The sequence below is a fragment of the Saccostrea echinata genome, unplaced genomic scaffold (genome assembly GCF_033153115.1).
Source record: "Saccostrea echinata isolate AGI-Se365-2 ecotype Australia unplaced genomic scaffold, CSIRO_AGI_Sech_v1 ptg000029l, whole genome shotgun sequence".
NCBI classification, from domain to species: domain Eukaryota; kingdom Metazoa; phylum Mollusca; class Bivalvia; order Ostreida; family Ostreidae; genus Saccostrea; species Saccostrea echinata.
This window is the reverse complement of record NW_026889778.1, coordinates 12,756,176-12,776,471: the sequence shown is the minus strand read 5'-3', so window position 1 is coordinate 12,776,471 and position 20,296 is coordinate 12,756,176. Positions and strand designations below refer to the sequence as shown.

At 34.8% G+C, this 20,296-nt stretch overlaps 1 pseudogene; it reads right to left on the bottom strand.

The window, feature by feature from the left end:
* Positions 1 to 5,039: 5,039 nt before the first annotated feature.
* Positions 5,040 to 6,985, bottom strand: LOC133194987 (ficolin-1-like; annotated as a pseudogene).
* Positions 6,986 to 20,296: the final 13,311 nt, after the last annotated feature.

Below are 20,296 nucleotides of genomic sequence, written 5' to 3'. Positions count from 1 at the left end.
AGGGAATAATAATCATACATATTGGAAAAACCCAGGAAGCTATCACCATAACTATCAAAGTTCGTTGTTTTCCGTCTGTTGTCTTTCGTGTTAAGGACTGGTATCGTTTATACGCCACCATTGGAAATGCACATATTCGAACATATGTACATATCTGTAGACTTACAGCAGAAATTTTACACCACGTGTCACCGTATTCCATCTCATTCTTCAAACTTCCATATGCTAAGATAGGGTATACGAATAAACACAAAAACAAATCATTTGACGACACGGAAACAATCAGGAGCCCTGTTGTCTTCCGGAGTTTCTTCGTCAACAAAATTGCAGTGATGAGGAGGACGTTCAACACAAATCCCATGACGGAAACAGAACCCAAGCAAAAGAGCACTAGCACTATTTCAGTGATGGTGTCATCGATGAGTGTTTCATGAAGATCATGAAAATGACCGTGGTCATGATCATTGTTCAAATTATCATCATGGTGGTCGTGGTAATGGTCATCATCCTCAAGCCCTGGTGTTGACGACAACGTCTCCAATATACTCTGCATAGTATTGTTCAGTACCATATCAACATCGAATGCTGTAGGTATCGGTTATTCCTTTGCAATCCTACTTGTAGCTTGCTTTTATACTCAGGTAAAATAAACCACAGTAATGCAATTTTGCTTTGTTTCGTCATTTGTGAGAATAGCAAATGATTGTAAATTCAGTATCTGCTGTAACAAATGTCATCAAATATTCGCGATCAAGAGAACCTTTTCATAAGATTGGAAATATTTCCATACTATTTTAATATATATCTATCGATCTTTAGAGATTGTAGCCTGAGTTAATTAATACTCAGGTGTTACTTTTTTTCAATGGGTATGACTTTCGCATGTGTGACTATTTTTTTTAAGTAAGGCATGATATTGATTATTGACAGAAACAAATATCTAATTAATTTATTTTGTGTTAGAGTCATAAAGAAAACGTAATTCTTTTGGTATTTCCTTGCATTTTCTTTAATCTACTTTACAATAATGAATGGTAAAGCTAATTTAATGAATTTAACCATAGATTTGCAATAGCTAGCAAACATGCAGGATCTCTGAATAGGTGAACGAATTAAAGTGTTATATATCTGCAATTTTAAGGAAACTTAAGTCTATATACATCTTTAATCGTGGAATTACGATACAGATGGTGACCTTTGGTGGGGAAACGCTCCATATCCTATAAATGAATCAATAGCCTATGAAAGCAGGAATGAGAGTTGGATTATTATAGCTTCAGTATGTGAACTCACACTTCAAACAGATTTTATGATCCATTTTCCCGGTAGGAAATTTAGTGTTTCTTAAACAAGCGACACAAGAAACGTTAATTTTTGTAAGAACGGTTTTAAAATAATTTTATCTTAAAAGAAAAGTTCAAAAATGTATCTCTCATTAAAACAAGCAGGATATAGGCAGGATTGGCAATTTAATAAATGAAATTCAATTGCAATATCAATTAAAAATTCTTTGATTTTTTTAAATAAATGTAGATACAATTTCGGTGTTATACAAATGCTTGAGAAAATTCAATATATAAAAATTACTCATCATTTCATTCCAGTTGAACTTGATCCATCATCAATACTTATATTATTATTATGAATATTGTGACATAATCTAAAGAAAAAACAATTGAAACGTGATGAAAGTAAATGAACTAGCATCAGACTTTGAAATGACACCCGATTTTACATCTCCAATTCACAATCACGTTTCCTCCTAAATTTAACATAATGACGTTATATTACATTTTCATTGGAATAACCAGCCAAAGTGTGATCCAAATTATAGGGAGATCTATTACGCAGACCACCTTCCATAATGTTTTCTTTTTTTGAAATTAGGGTAGAGGTCCTTTTAAGCAATGACGTCAGTTTTGTTGTGACTGCGTCACGTCGAGATTCGCTCAAACAAGAGAGGAAAAAAACGTTTTAAAGTAGAATCCTAACACTGAACAGAAACAAAGTATTCATAGTAAATAAAGGTGCCTCAAACATTTATCAAGATTGCTTGACGGAAAAAGGTAATATTGTTAATTTTGAAAGAATCTGACTGTGTGAAATTGGACGAAACAAGATACTAAAAATTGTTGAGATGCTGGGACACTTAAATTTTGAATTAAAATTACATGCTGTAATCATTTATCTTGATCATCAATTTTTGCAGGCCCGTTGTTCTACGAGCTCGAGGGGGGGGGGGGGGAGGTGTTTCAGTGTTTAATGCTGTAGACACTATTGTAGCCTATATACATGTATCATTCAAATGCCTTGCCCATCCACCCACCCTCACACACATCCTCCCACACGCCCGTTGTTCTACGAGCTCGAGAGGGGGGGGGGTCTCAGTGTTTAATGCTGTAGACACTATTGTAGCCTATATACATGTATCATTCAAATGCCTTGCCCATCCACCCACCCTCACACACATCCTCCCACACGCACACTTTTTGTTGCAGTAGGGTGGAAAGTGTGCCATCTATTGCATTAAAAGTTTCTCAACATTTTAGAGGAATATTCTAATCCATCATGAGCTTTAACAGTTAATTTTTTCTTGTTTGTAATTGTTTTAGTGGCTGCCCCTACCCCCCTTTGATATATGTTGCTACAGGCCTGTCTTGTTTTTATGTCTATCGCACTATGATCCTCAAGAAAATAAATCACTTATTAGGTTTGTTACTAACTGTCTACAGAGATATATTGGATTGATCAATCTCATAGACGGCTCGGCTCCGCTTAGCCGCTTTGTAAAAGAACAGGGATTGGAACAATTAACTAAAGCAGTGGAAGTATTCTTGCTTAACCGATAAATATTTCCTGCAACGGACGTGTATATTTCAACCGCATTGCAGTCCAGGGCTTTGTTACATTCTAGATTTTTAATGTATGGATATTTCTGTAGTTATCGTTGATAATCGGAGAGTAACAAAGACTTGTCAGCTTCCTTCACAGATGTGATTAGGATCACTATATACATGTAGCCTGAATAATGCTGAAACACACCAAAAAACAGTTACGCCATTCGCTGGAAAGAGGTATGATACTATTTGGAAACAGTTTAAAATCACCCTTTGTTTTTCTGCTACAGATTAATTAGCTCGGGTTAGGGAGGGATTCTTGTCTGGTTTCTGACTAAATGAAATATTCAAAGTATATATGCTTATATGTCTTACATATTTAGTTGTAAAGGATTTAAAAGATTATGTTTTTCTTTCCTTCTTATAATTGTACAACTTTAAATAGAAATGGTAAACTTAGTTTGAAATCTAGCAGGGACTAAGTTTTTGGTAGAGAGGCGGCGTATAAAAATATCTCCTTTTTCTGCTCCTTAAGATTACCACAGAAGAATGAACTTAGTTAAACTTTAAAACAATTAATGATTATAAGACATTTTGTGAAGAAACTGATATTATCATAACTAAGGACTAAAGTTTTAGAATATATCACATAAATATGATTTCCTAAACAAACTCCAATCTTGATAGCATTATTGAAGTTTCAAATCTAAGAACAGATTTGAGCAAAAAATCAGAAAAAAAGGGGTTTTCGCTCTTACTAAGCGGTCAAATTTTTCTGTTTGTATTATTTTGTAGCTCTATTTGACCACTTCTCCATATGTGAAAATAGGAAAAATTAAAATATATGAAGATAATAATAATATCTACTATTCCCTAAAAAATTAAGAAAAATAGAGGGTATTCGGGTTAGACAAAATCTATTTTAGTTTAATTATTTATCTTGATTTAGTAGAATCATCTGATAGACCCTATATGGTAAAATCTTTTTATGCAAAAAGTAAAACATGTCAAGAAAAAAGCTAATGACGGTCAAATTTAATCTTATGGATACCATCACTTGGTGATATAGTCTTCTTGAATATGTGAACATTTCATAAATTTTTAAATACATTAAATTCGAGAGGAATCCTTCCTTAAAATATCGAAGACGCCACTTGCCAAGTAAACGTAATCATAGGACCTGAATTCAAATTGTTTTGAAAGGATCTTCTCTTGTTTATCTAAGCTCTAATGATTCAGATCTTATTGGAATAAGTTTATTTCAAATGTTATTTAGCATATACCTCCTGGCGACCATACATGTACAAGATTATTAGGTCATCCATGTCATTCGCTAGGTTTCTGGAAAGGGGGTGCGGGAAAGGGTCTGGGAACCGGTCCTCTTTGCAAAGACAGAACAAAAAGATATATTTTTCATGATGTTTAAATGACTTAATGAAGGAGATCGGTTGACGTTTATTTTATTTAAACATTTTGGATTGCATCTTTATATCTGGAGATATCTTAATATATACAGGGAATCTATTGTCGTCTTTGACGAGAAAAAATACTTCCGGGATAAAATTACTTGCCTTTCTTTTTTATTGCTGGAGTAACAAGATAAACAGTTCACTGGCGAATACAAGTTCTCGCGATTTGACGTGCACGAGTCGTTTCACGTGAAATATGGAATGTACAGTAGTCAACATATAAAAACGCAAGAAGAAACAATTAATTGCTGACAACTATTACGCCTTTCAAGCTTGGGGATAATGAAACAAAACCAAGTTTAATACAAAGAATGAGACCATTGTCTGCATGTAGCTATAAAATGAACTTAAAAGCCTAATAAAACGCAAAATATTAAGGCTATATTAGTGCACATCCTCTGAGAAAATATAACTACTTTTATAATAGTTGACATATTGTTTTTTTTTCTCATTTAATGACATTACATTGTATATTTAAACACAATTATAGCTTAACGCTTGTGTTATGTGTAATTCCTGTTTTTTTGTTGTTTTTTTTTATTGTATTTTTCTGTAAATTGTGTATTATGGTACACTGTACATGAATCAACTCCTTGTTTACTACATGTGGGTTAGGGGTATGACTGATAAGCACACTTTCGCTATAAATGTACTCGTGTTAAACATATCTTACAATAGTCCTGTTACATGTATGCTTTATAACATCTGGACTTTTTAGAATTTACACTATATTCTAGATCTCGCTAATCATCTTACGCGAACCAGTCAGAGAGTTGACCATCCTTTGAAATAAAACCAGCTAATGCCTTTTCCATTATTATTGTTTCCATACTCTCTATTCAGATTTGACAGATGTCAATCGTGATATCACCAGGCTCGTAGCCATCTTTGAGAATGATTTGCAGAAGCTTCACTGTCATTATCATTATCAAAGGTCAAAAACTGGGCATCGTTGTTACAGTTCCTGGTTGTACATGAAATTCCATCACCTGCAAACATCAAAAATAATACGAAAGTGAATTTTTCTATAAATAGGTGATCAATGATTTGTTTTACTTTCATCAAATCTAACAAAATAAGCATTGTACATACACCTCTGAATTAGTGTATCAACATTTATGCATGAATAAGAGAACCCAAATAAAATGCTTCCTTCCACTGTCATAGATGCATGTAACATGTTCTGAAATATAAAATATCAAAACAATTTATTTTTGCTTTTGAGGACATCAAGAGAATTGAATTTAATTTATATAAAACTATTCTTTCCTAATGTAAATTGAAGAAAAAGAAATGATTGATTGTGTGTTGTTTTACGTCCCATTCGAGAATTTTTTACTCATATAGAGACGTCACCATATACCGGTGAAGGGCTTCAAATATAGACCTTTACTCGGCACTCAGGGCCATTGAGCAGTGAGGGATCTTTATCGTGCCAACGCCTGCCATGACACACGGCCTCGGTTTTTAAGGTCTCATCCGAAGGACCCGCAACTTTCACTTCAAAGTGCCGAGAGCCTGGCGAAGGAACAGTTGCTACCTATTTTTTATCGACTTATGTCAGTCGCGGCCGAGATTCGAACTCACGGCCTTCCGATCACGGAAAAAGAAATGAAGTGAATCATTTCGTCAGAGTTTACCGGCTGTTCTACTGTGCCCAGACACACGAATTCGGTACTTGTCATCCTCCCCTGCTATATAGAAACTGCTGTACTCAGCATAAAGTGATTCTGCACCGTATTCTAATTCCACACGAAGAACTGTAAATCCGTTTGTACCCAGGAAATGGATGTTGTCTAGACCTTCAAACATAAAATAAAACCAAATTATTGAAACAATATGTTTCAAATACTCCAAGAAATTATTCAGTGAAATCGAACTATCTCGATACATTTTTTATTGTATATACTTTTAGCCTTTATTTTTCATATTTCTAACAATACATACTTGACAAAATTTGTCAACAATATCTATGAGTTATATCTTTTAAATATTTTATTTAACAATTGATTCCAGAGGGAATGCCTAAGAAAATTACTCATTATTATTTTTATGCGTGTAATCACATTGTAGCTATTGCTTGGATTCAGCAATGGCCGCTAAAATGGAATCATGTTACCCGATTTGACAGAAAGGGATAGGTATATATACTCACCTATCCAGAACTCAGTATTGAGGTCGCCAGTTTTATACTCTGTCCATCCCCTGAAGAATTTCACAGAGCCATCAACTCTTCTTTGTATCATCTAAGTCGACGGCCGTAATGAAGAAAGAAGGAAAATAAGAAACTTGATTTCATCACTTAAATTTACAGTAAAGATATATTATTTCTCATCATATCGTATAATTGTCACGGTTTGTCTATTTGTAAATCTTTAACAAATCCAATAATTCCATAATAAACATGCTATTCATATTCTTCTACAATGATTTTATTATCTAATTGAGATACATTTCTCTGGTCCATAATATCAATTGACATTACATGCAGAGACATAAATTTCTAAATACGTTTCTTATTATTATTTGAATAAAATTAATAAGAAAGGAAACAGTCCTATCGTAAATTACTGAATACATGATTTTTTTGTAAAATTATACCGTCCAAACATGACCTCCATATTACATACAGTTGGCTAAGATTACACGTCCATGTAACTTCAATTTGTAGGTTAACACTCCGCCGACAGAGGGCGTGGCGGTGCTTCAATCATATTCTTTAATCAAAATACATCAGATTATTAGATACAACTAGAAACACTAAATGACAATTCAAAATGTAGGATTTGAGAGGAACAAACGTTTATAAATGAAATTGAATGAAATAACTAATTATAAATAGAGTGTCAGGAAAATTATGCATTCTTCAAGTACATTTTGCTACAAATAGATGCAAGTAAATGTATATTCCAATAGAATCTTTATATGTAGATTTAATTTTTTTTTTTTTTTTAATAAATTCTGTGGATATCCTTAAAATCTAAACTAAAATTATTTATCTAAGTTCTTTCTTTCATAAGGCTTATTCAAATATTTTTGCAATAAAAAAAATTATCTCAGTATTAATTTCAACTTGAAACTTTGAGGATAATGGATTGAAATTATCACAATTTACCTTTTTTATGCACACTCTGTAATTAATTTCATTCTTATAAAGAAGTCGTGGCAAGCATTATCACATAGTTTCTTTAAACCCGCTATATTAAAATATCTGATACCATAAAACTCATATTAAATAAAAGATGTGGTCTAATTTTCAACATTTCAGAAAGTTCAAAACTCATTCCAGAAATAGAGCGTTGCAATGGAAAATATATGAAATACAAGGGGTTATCAATAAGTTCGATGACTGGCGCCACAAAATTAAAACCGCTAAAGGTACATCAATGAATTTATACACATCTATTCAACATCATATTTTCTGTCTACAGAATAAACTATAAGACACATGTTTTATCTTTGAATAAATTGTAAATGTTTCAGTAAGCAATGGTTTGACCACGCAACGTAACCTCAAAAAATGCGATGTGTTTTTATATAGTGAGTCTAAAAGGAACAAATCTTCAGATATGAGCATTTGTCATTCAATAATGAATTTAATTCACTAGATGTGACATAAATGTGTCGTAAAATGAAAAATTTTACCTCATTTTATCTGTTCTATAAGATCTTATCGTAAACTAATAGAGGATGATAAAAACTAAGTGGTTAAGAAATGACGCCGGAAAAAAGGGGGAGGGGGTATTTTTGCCGCAATCTATAGTTCCACTTTTAAAAACATAAAAATAAACAGACCGGAGGGAGACAGAATTAGTCCAGATTACCTATTTTCAAACGGCACAAAAGATTCAAAGAGAAGAGAGTTATTTTTAATGCGATTCGCGGTCCGGGTGTCAAAAGTTAGGTCGAAAATTGACGTTGCCAGCGTGCGGCAGAACTTAAACTTCGATGAGCGGATAAAACTGCCAAAGTCAACTGAGGATCTTTATCTTAAGTACAGGACCATTTAAAGTATGATGTTTTGAAATCAGCTGTTAATGAAATTTTATTGCTATACCTTTAAAAATTGGCTCTTATATAAATCTATACTAAAGAAAGTCTAACATTTTCAATGTTTTACTGAGCGGTAATAAAAATATCGATGTTTTACCGCGGAATGAGAATGGACTTGTCGATTAAATATAATGGTACGCTAACGACACACTGTAGGCGGTATCAGCTAAATCTCGTATTTGCATTCATTAGCGTTTGACAGTGACAGAATTGTCCAAGTTTTACCGCAGTGCGGGTAAAGGAAATTTACATCATAGAATTAAGCACAAGATATATGTATGTCAGAAAAGGTATATCAAAACATTTATTGACACAGTCAATAAATGTATGAAGTCATGTAAACAAGACGGCTTTCAATCAGTATTTATTACTAGGGTATCAAGAAATATGTTTTGATGAAGAAGGAGCGGACATCGAGAAACAACATCTGACTGTTTCAGACATCATAAAACAAAACGACGACAGGGCCGGGATATCATGTAATATCTTTTGTATGTAACGAAAAATTGGTAAATTATCAAGCTGAAAATATCAACACTTCTTGAACTTTTTTTGATCCTTATAAATTTTGTAATCACAGCCTATATAGTATCAATTTCATAACATCGATACACGAACTTTTTTAACACCTCTGTATAAAAAATCTAAAAAAATATTAACTTTCCTTTGAAAAAAATCCTTTATGTAAAGTCAAAACCTTTGATATTGATATCTGAGGACAATCCAACGACTTTCCGTCCTTGCAACAATGCAATCTCTATCTTGTTGCAAGACACAATCACGTAAGCTAAGGTTCTAATATTATTACAATTTTAGGAAAGTTGAACATTTTTCCTTCTTTGTAACCATGGCCAAAGCATTCTTTTCTTCGTCAAATTCGATCAATATATATTATTCAACTTTAATTCTATATGCTTGATATAATTTTAGATGATTCGGATAATATATTTTTGATTAGAAGTTAAATTATAAATTATCGAGAAATAACTTCTTTAAACCATTACACCTAATTAAACTGTAAATGTGTGTTGATATGATTTTTACATGGCAAGTATAATATTCATTTTTGGGATTATATTGCTATAACTTATTAACCTAAAGTCAACTATTCTAATGAAAAATAAAGATTACAAACAGTAATCAAGCTCAAAAGTACGTTGGGACAACACAAATTGGGAGCAGAGCAGACATAGACCTTTATAAACATCAGAAGTGGGATTAGGTGCCTTGGGGGCATCCCCTCTAATTGTTTCTATACAGTTAGCGATTGATTTTGATTATGAAAATAGTAATTGTGTTTAGTTAATACTGAGCGTTTTACAGCATATGAAACGTTATCTCAAATTTAGCCATGGTTACCAACTAAGAGATATATTCCAAAAAAATTCTTTGCATCATAAGTAGCAGCTAGGTAAAATGTTCCCATTCATGCGAGGGTTCAATTTGATTTCCGTCCTTGTTCAGACTTATTATTAGTATCCAAAGTATCCGAAAATCTAAATATTAATTTTTTTCTGTAACCATGACAGCCAAGACACATAGCAATTAAATATTGATCGCTTTATGTTTTTGGCATCAAACAATAATAATGAACAAAGTTTCATCAAAGTCGGTGACTATGCGTGCCAGAACTTTTTAAGTGGTTATAGAGAATTGATATTAATACTGTTATTACCACATTTCATAAGGTAAACTGATACAAGATCTTTACTGTATTGGTCTAAAATTAATATAGAATTACTTGTTGCTTGGCTTTTTTGTACTATACTTAATGAAAGAAACAGTCATGTATTTATCCACACCTTTTACCAAGTGTGATTGTACACACCTATTACACATTGTAATTATACATAAAAGATACACACTGGCAGATCTCTGTCCGTCTATTGTAATAAGAGACAGATCCACAGGTGTATTTCCTGTTAAATTGAGACAAATCCATTCAATATGTCTTAATATGAATAGCAGAAAATTCAATGTCCATATCATAAAATTATTTTTGTACGCTTTTTAAAGGTCTAATAAAACTCTAATTTGAATATTTTTATTATAAACTTATTTTTGTTTTTATGATGATGTTAGCTGAAAAGAGAATCATCATGATCACTTTCAAACACACACATTGATTAGAAAAAAAAACACAAGAGGTTTGAGGAAAGTTCCGTATGAGTGATAATGCTTATTTAAAAGAACATAAAGGAAATGACTAACTAGCGAATGAGCTACATATTAATTCATTATTAACTGCATCTGGCAGGCAACTCAGTTGCTGTATAGGAATTAATGGTTCAACACCGAGAGAAGATCTCACATTTTTTTTTTAGAAGGACACGATGTCAGAAGTCTTTACCACATGGATTTCTTCGGTGTCATGGATGAGTGTATTACTGCAAAATTGTTACAAGTAGAATAATTAAGAGCAGTTTAAAACTGTAGTCAATACAAATAATTTTGAATTATCACCTGCCGGACTTGATGCATACATGCTTCGTATATTTACTTGGGAAAGGCCAAGCCATATCCTGGTCACTGTTGTAATGCCTTCTTGTTTACTAAATTTCTGAATTCCATTTTCTTGGTCCCATGCAGATGTCTGTCTTGACAAGTTAGTGGTAGTATTGTTATCTTTGAATATATATATATATATATATATATATATATATATATATATATATATATATATATATATATATATATATATATATATATATATATATATATAAAGCACTAAAAATGACCAACGACACGAACAATAATAATTGTCAAATTTTTGGGACGACCTGTCCCTTCCTCAGGACAAAGAAAAAAGTCATAAAAACAAAGGAAATAGAGAAGCAAAAACAACTAGCACTACTACTAAACTACCAAACACTAAATATTTACAATGTTACATGTTTAATATGGAGTTTATAAACAGTTGTGAGCAAAGAAATCCGGAGCGCTATGAATTGCGCCCGGTCTATCGGGTGTACTCTGGTGAAGTGTGATTTACATAATTGAACGAATTAATTATCGCTAGTTAATTACGACCAACAGTAAATCGTACATTGTCTTATTCTCTCAAAATAGCGTAACTCTACATAATAAAAAGAAATTAAAGAAAGATAATATGAAAGGACAATTATGAAATATGAATTTGGATATATTATAAATTTGGAAATCGGAAAAAAGAAATAAAGAAAAATGTAAGCTGTAAATATTCGGGTAGATTGTTCCAGGATTGCTAATACGAATTAACGGTAAAGTTTACACTATATAGAGAGAATGAACTTGTTTGCTACAATCCGGGATTGGGTCTAGTTCACGTTCATCCTGGTGAAGTCATTAAGTTTATTAATACCATTAGGGCGGAATGACTTCATCCTGTGCATCCAGAACTTTTCCTTGCCTTTTCTCTGCGCGTCTGTCCATCTTGGATTATGGTCAATAACCACTACTGTCATGTCCTCCCATTTGTGACCTTCAAAGTTGAAATGTTCCCCAACGGGTTCATTGAGTTTTTTGGTCCTAATGGTAGAACGGTGATTATTGACTCTCCTGCGGAGATCTCCTGTTTCACCAACACACTGTTTGGAGCAAACTTTGCAACTGATGAGATAAATGCAGTTGTCTGTTTGACAGGACAAATTCCCTAGTATTTTGTAGCTGCGGCCTGTAACGGGGCTGTTAAAACTGTCTGTGTCAGAGCTGTACTTACAGAGAAGAAATCTTCTGTCAGAGCAAGTTTTAAAGCCCCCGTTAGGTAATGGATTGTCCAATCTGGTTCTTACTACCATGTCCTTTAGGTTCCTCGGGCGTCTGTATGCAGCCAATGGGGCCTCCTTAAAGACATCTGCCATTCGTTTATTTGAGTGGAGAATTGGCAGATTCTTTTGAAGGATACCGCTGAGCTTTTTAAGGACGGGATGTTATGTGGTTACCAGAGGGACCCTGCCGCTATTGTCTTTTTCCTTGTAGCGTAATATGTTTTGCCTGTCATGTCCCGCCATCTCATCAATAGCAGTTTGTACGGTGCGGGCATTGTAGCCTCTCTTGCATAAATGGGACTTAAGGAGACCGCTTTGTTCTTGATTTAAGGCAGGGGATGAACAGATGCGCCGAATTCTGGTGGCTAGACCCTTAGGCACACCCTTAAATGTGTGTGGGGGATGACAGCTAGTTGGCATAAGATACAGATGGGAATCTGTTGGTTTCTTGTGGAGACTGAACTCGATTTCACCATCAGTCAAGGTAGATGTAGTATCTAGGAAAATGTTTTTCGAATTAGATACGTCTACTGTAAATTTGATAGACTGATGAAAGGTGTTGGCAAACGAAATGAATGCCTCGAGGCTCTCGCGACATTCCACCCACTTCATCTCTATATCGTCAATGAAACGCAACCAGCTAAGGGGCGTAAATGGTGCTTGAAGTAGCAAGTTGCGTTCCAGTCTGCCCATGAAAATATTGGCATAAGATGGTGCCATTTTCGTACCCATAGCAGTGCCATTAATCTGCAGGTAATGTTCTCCATTAAACATGAAGTTGTTATACTTGAGAACATGTTCAAGGAGCTTGGCAAGGGACTCGGTAGAAGAAATTTGTATGGATCTACTATCCCAGACTTCTCTACAGGCTTCGATACCCTCATCGTGCGGAATATTGGTGTACAAAGATGTGACGTCCATAGTCACGAGAAGGGTATGATCTGGAAGGCCAGTAGAGGGCGTCTTGTTAATGTAGTCCGTGGTGTCCTTGAGATAGGATGGCAAATTCTCTACGTGTGGACGGAGATGTAAATCGATGTATTCAGAAATTTTCTCCGTGGGGTGTCCAATAGCGCTAACTATAGGGCGACCTGGCATACCTTCTTTGTGTATCTTAGGAAGCAGATAAAATTGTGCTGGTCTACAGTCAATAGGATTGAGTGTCTCATAGACGTTGATACCAATCTCGTTTTTCTCAAACATTTCGTCAAGAGTTTCGGTGATGGCGGTGGAGAATTCTTTAGTAGGGTCAGAGTCCAGTTTCTTATAGAAACGTTCGTCTGAAAGTTGTCTATGGGCCTCTGCCATGTACGTCTCTTTATCAAGTACTACTTCTGTAGAGCCTTTGTCTGCTTTCTTGATTACAATGTCATCCCGATTCTTTAATGATTGTAAGGTGGATCTCTCTTCCTTACTCAAATTGTCGGGAGCTTTATCTGGCATTGAAAGGAGTTTCTCTATGTCGGACTCAACGGCGTCAATATACGACTCAAGGGCTCCGCATTTGCCCGGTGTAGGTTCCCAGTCACTTTTTGGCCGATAGAGTTTGTGTTCCTCTAGGTCGTGCAATTGTGGCTGAGAAGAGTCATATGAGTCAACTTCGGAGTTTTTTCTAGAAAAGTGCTCCTTCAACCGAAGTCTCTGAAAGAAAGCTCGGGTGTCCTCTCTGACTTGTTTTTCGTCGACCTCATGTGGCGTGGGACAGAAATTCAGCCCCTTGGAAAGAAGTGAGGTCTCCGATTCGGAGAGAGGAACACTAGATCTATTGAGCACTGGGCAGACGTCAGGAGTTTGTGAGGGTCCATCCCTCGCGATTGTCGTTAAGCGCTTGAAGCGTCTCGAGCGGGGTTTACGTGTTTTGATAACTCGGACCTCTGATCGGTTGTTCCTGGTCTGTGGAACACTGTCTCGGAGAAATTTCTTTCTTTGAGTCTTGTTGAGTTCATTTGTAAGGGCCATATTATAGGTGTCAATAATATTATGGGCTTCATCAAGATCAGCTTGGGACATGCTATCAGTGAGGGATGATTCTAAGGACGTGATATCACTCTCAAATTGTCCTAACTTGTGGATATCCCAAGAAAGACAGAGTGACATCAATTGTTTAGAACACCTCTTAGTAATATCTTCCCAACGTTCTTGAAAGCGTTTGGAGATTGGCCCTATGTTAGGCGTGACATTAATCTGGAAACCTTTAGGTATAATGTCACACTCAAAGTAGGTCTGTAAATTCGAGACCCGGTGTTCAGTTTTGATTGATTTTTGGTGTTGTTTCTTCAGAAGTTTGAATGTTGGATTACTTTTTATAGACATGTTTAAAAGGAAATAAACAGGTAATTGCCTAAAGAATATGACTAATTTTTAAACTATAGCCGTGTGAAGTCGAAGATTCAACGAACGATTGCACTATTTTCTTACGTAGGAGATAACTCGTACAAAAATGCAAAAAAAAAAAAAATAAAAATAAAAACAAATGCTACAAGAATAAAATTTTGAAGAGAAGAGTGGAAAGAACTAAATTGCAAGAGTGGAATACAAATAAATAGCCAGAAAATCAAACGATGATAGAAATAAACAAAAATGAATGATAGGTACAGAGAATAAGAATAGAGAAATAATGGATATACGGGTGGATCTGAGAAGATACAGTTGGCGAAAAAAGGATATAAAAAGCACTAAAAACGGACAACAACGTATATCCTAAGTGTCGGATCTACTAAGTAGATACAAGGTCACGGATGAAAATTTATATAAAGCACAAAAAATGACCAACGACACGAACAATAATAATTGTCAAATTTTCGGGACGACCTGTCCCTTCCTCAGGACAAAGAAAAAAGTTAAGAAGTCCGGTGTCGCATAATATTTGGTCCGCCTCGTTTAAAGGTCCGGGGGAACCTAATACGATAACATATAAGGTCCGCTTTTTATAAGAAAAGGTCCGGCCCGTATAAGAAAAGGTCCGCCGAAGTTTAAAGGTCCGGGTGGTGCAAAATGTTTTAATCTTGACTTAAACACATAAAATTAAAGAGCGTTTGTTTACATCATATGAAGAAAGATTAAGGATTTACCCTAGCCGTTGTGTTTATTTTTTTTGTACAGTATATCTCTTTGGGCAGGAATTGCTACTCCATGTTTAGTGTGCTCTTAGCAATACCGTTTAGGTCAATGATTTAAAAAAAATGTCGCATTTATTGGGCTTGTGTTTGTTTTTCCCCAGCATTTGCTTTGTGTAAATTAGGACGATTAAAGGTGTGAAATCTGCCGGTGTGTATAGGCAATAAAACAATGGGGGTGTTTCAGTATTCGTATACCTGACAGGTACCTGCAGGTAGAGCCCGCGGCAGATAGCAATGACAATGTAATGGTCATGTGTTTGCTTTAAATCAATAGATATGAATTTTCTATTTTAATAAATTATGCTGAAGAACAAATTATAATACTATTATGATATTCATGCGTACACATCAAAATTTGATATATATAATTATATATAGTCTATTTTTATAACAATATTTAAAGAAATTTCTTATTCCAAGTGTAGAGTTTAATACTAAGAGCAATTAAAAATAAAAGTATGTATATGCTTCCCTTTAGTTTTAACAATTAACTTGTTTTCAGTTTATAAAAATATTTTGCCCTTTATTTGTGGATAGGGTAATATATATTCTAATGTTGTATTCGATCTATATTTACTGCAGAAACAAAATACATGTAATGTTAAAGCTTAAAACAGGTAACTCAATGTTGAAAACATATACATCAGATTTAAAGTATAATCATGGTTTGGATTTAATTCTTTCTTATAAAAATATCACACTTCCTCGTCATAATGAACTACATATGAAATAATGTTTCATTTTTGTAATTTTTTTGGCCAAAAAAAAAAAAAAAAAGAAAAGAAAGAAAAAGAAATTACACATTTTACTGTGACTATAATAGACAGATTGTGGGATAATCTAGCAGGCTGTATTGCATGACCGATTAAAATTTGAAATCATTATTGTAAAATATTTTCTTTTATTACCGACATGAAGCATTTTGGGCAAAGTTGAATGTCCAGTTCTATATACAAGTCATTTATGTATCTCACGTCTGTATGAACGGGGAAAGAGGGAGGGAACATCAGTTGATCCTCTTCCTTTTTTTGTGCTTATCAAGGAATTTCTATTTTCTACATTAATTTGTGCAATAACCCCCCCCCCCTCCCCCCAATGCACCCAGAAATATACTGACTGATTGTTTCTGGGGACGTTGTCAAGCGTGCGTCATATTTCCCATTCCAAGCTGCATGATATGTACATTCTCGTGATGTCGACTAGAAGCGTTTCAGTCTAATTTTAAATCAAAAATATATTTCTTTTATAAAACGCTGATTGTTTATGATTATTTATTTTATTCATTTATGGAAAGTGGCAACTCACGGTTATCCGGAGAAAAAAAAGTAATTCATGGGGTTTTCCATCATGAGAGTCCAAGCTGCAGACAGCTCAGTATTACGTTACGCTACAACTCCATACCAAGTAGTCCCGGAGAATTGACACTGTATGGAGTATGACTGAGAGTCATTCGCCATACTCTCCGGGACTTCTTTCCCTACGAATAATGAAATGGAGTAATACTGAGCTGTCTGGAGCTTGATTGAGAGTAATCTCCTGTGTAGAATTTTCTACGAGGTGAAAACCAATAAAGTGTATTGTTTAGTACCACTACACCTGCTCAAGAGTTTTTGAAAAATTCTCTACGAAAGCTAGGAACTTTGCCAATGTCTTTAAATTATCCTTTTCGAAGTCCTCAGTCATTCTCAGTGGTAACCATGGAGGAAATAACACAATCGGTCTCATGTAGTCATGACAGAATTTTTGAAGTTCGATTTTCATAAATGCTATACATTGCACATATATTGTTTCGGATATTACCTAACAATTTTGAATAATGATTATACAGGCGCGGATCAAGAATTTTTCCAGGGGGGGGGGGGGGGGGCGTCCCAGTCAAAAAAATTCTAACCCAAAAATTTCTTGACAAGGAAGAAGAAAAGACGTGAAATCCAATTCCATTTCCAAAACGTGAAAAACACCTATTTCGTGGTGGTGATGGTAGGGTCCACGTTTTCTAAGGAGGTCCAAAGTCATTTTTTATTTACTTCAGTATATACTTTTAATAACTCTGCAACTTTCAGATGGGGGGTCCCTCCGACCCTCCCCCCATCCCCACCCCAGATCCGCGCATGTTATATGAATAATTTCGGTATTGGCTGGAGAAATTTCCGGTAGTACATTGCATCTCAGGTGAGGACGAGGGGGAGGGGTGGCAATAACACCTTTATATTTCCATCTGCTCCTTGCGTATCAAGTACGTAGAAAATAAACATATCTTCCAATGTAAAACATTAATCCCTATGGTGACCCCACCCTACCCCAGGTGTCATGATTTTTATAGATATAGCGCTAGCCCCACCCTACCCCTCGGGATCATGATTTAAACGAACTTGAATTTACACTACCTCAAGATACTTCTATATCAATGTGACTAAACATGGCTTTGTTGTTCCTGAAAAAAAAGTTTTAGAATGTTTTCCCTATACATTCACATGCTAAACCCTATTAGTGCATTGTGGCCCATCCTATCCCTAAGGGGTCATGGTTTGATTTATTGATTGATTGATTAGGGTTTAATGCCGAGTCGGCTATATTTCAGCCATATTCCGGCGGAAAATTAATTTTATATGACCGGTTATCATGGTTTAAACAAATTTGAATCTACAATACCTGAGGATGTTTCCATATCAATCTGACTAAAGATGGCTTTGCTGTTCTTGTGGAGAAGATTTTTCGATATATATATCCTATGTAAAACTTTGATCCCCCATTGTGACCCCACCCTACCCCGGGGGTCATGATTTGAACAAACGTACATCTACACTAACTGATGATGCTTACATATTAATATGACTAATCATGACATTGTTGTTCTTAAGAAGAAGATTTTTGAAGACTTTTTCCTAGATATTCCTTTGTAAAATCTTAATCCCCCGTTTTGATCTATCTATTACAAAGAGAAAATTATAGACAGGGTTCTTTTCTGTAGCATGAAAAATAGAGAAAGGGGCAGGGTGGACCTTACAACGCAGTATAATAAAAGCTTCGCCTTCTGTATTTCAGATATCGTACTATTACAAGGCGAAAACTTTGAACAGGTTTATTTTCGTAGCATAAAAACTAGAGAAAGAGGCAGGGCGGACCTTAAAATGCAGTAAAATAAAAGGTCCGCCCTCTGTTTTTCAGATATTTTACCATTAGAAAGCAAACATTTTGGACAGGGTTTATTTCCGTAACATAAAAACTAGTCAAAATGACAGGGCGGACCTTAAAATGCAGTATAATAAAAGGTCCGCCCTCTGTTTTTCAGATATCGTACTGTTACAAGGCGAAAATTTTGAACAGGGTTTATTTTCGTAGCATAAAAATTAGAGAAAGAAGCAGGGCGGACCTTAAAACGCAATATAATAAAAGGTCTGCCCTCTATATTTCAGATATCTTACTATTACAAGGCGAAAATTTTGAACAGGGTTTATTTTCGTAGCATAAAAACTAGAGAAAGAAGCAGGGCGGACCTTAAAACGCAATATAATAAAAGGTCCGCCCTCTATATTTTAGATATCTTACTATTACAAGGCGAATCATTTTGAACAGGGTTTATTTTCGTAGCATAAAAATTAGAGAAAGAAGCAGGGCGGATCTTAAAACGCAATATAATAAAAGGTCCACCTCTATATTTCAGATATCTTACTATAACAAGGCAAAAATTTTGAACAGGGTTTATTTTCGTAGCATAAAAACTAGAGAAAGAGGCAGGGCGGACCTTAAAACGCAGTATATTTAAAGGTCCGCCCTCTATAATTCAGATGTCTTACTGTTGGAAAGCAAACATTTTGGACAGGGTTTATTTCCATAACATAAAAACTAGTCAAAATGACAGGACGGACCTTAAAATGCAGTATAATAAAAGGTCCGCCCTCTGTTTTTCAGATATCGTACTGTTACAAGGCAAAAATTTTGAACGATACAAAATTTGGTGCGGAGCAAACACGTACCTCAAAATTTAGAGGTTGGATCAGGTGCCATGGAGCAGTGAGCATCCCCTGCCGACCGGTCACACCCGCCGTGAACTCCTTGTCATGATCGGGAAAAAAGCGGAAAAATCCGTAGACAGTTCAGTGTATAAATAATGGTCTAACAATTAGTATGAAAAATGTCAGTATATGACTCAATGATAGATTGTATGTGCTGACAAAGTCATTGTATCGATCGTAAAACTTGGGAAAAGGTGATTTCAAACGAGACTGTTGATTACCTTGTCTCATCAATTTGTTTGTCAATATCTTGCCTCGTTTTAGAAATTGTTCATACGTAGAGCATGCGGGTGATAAGGGTATATTGCTACATAAGTAAGGGAAGTTGACGATTGAAAAGTTGAAATCATCACGTTTATCATAAAGCTTTGTTGTTACCATTAACGTCTTTTTCTGGTAAATTACATGTATCTAAACAGAATATGAAACAGATGTGTCAGAATCTGTGGTATCTTTTATTTCAAGCTCACTGGGATATATCGAGTCGACATATAAATGAAAGTAACTATTGTTGATTATATGTCGTCGATATATCGAAATGTCGAGTTGAAGGCCACGGTAAGTGTTTTTTTCTTCTGATGTAGAAGCTTTTGAATAAATTTTGCTTCATATGAATACAAAAATAGGTCTGCTCCACGTAATAAGGGGGCGCACTTGCTACCCATGGGAATTCCAACAGATTGTTGGAAGACCTGATCTCCAAAAACATAGATATTGTCAATCAGAACCTCAAGAATCTTTTTAATATCAACTTCAGAGTACTTGTGTGTACAATGAAAGTGCTTTTTAACAAAATAATTTTGTTAATGACCAATGACAAGATAAGTATTTTTACGAGTTCCATTTTTATTGATAAAGCAGCTGTCTATGATGTCAAAAAGCCTGGAGAATGGTTAACGCATTCCAAAATCAAAACAGAAAATCTTTTTTTCTGTTTTAGGCATTTTGCCCTTAGGTATTGACAAAATCTAACAAAAACACAGTTTTATAAGATATTTATTGATAAGATTGTGAAAAATAGCATTTTTCTAATGGAAACACGATCTAGTGTCACAA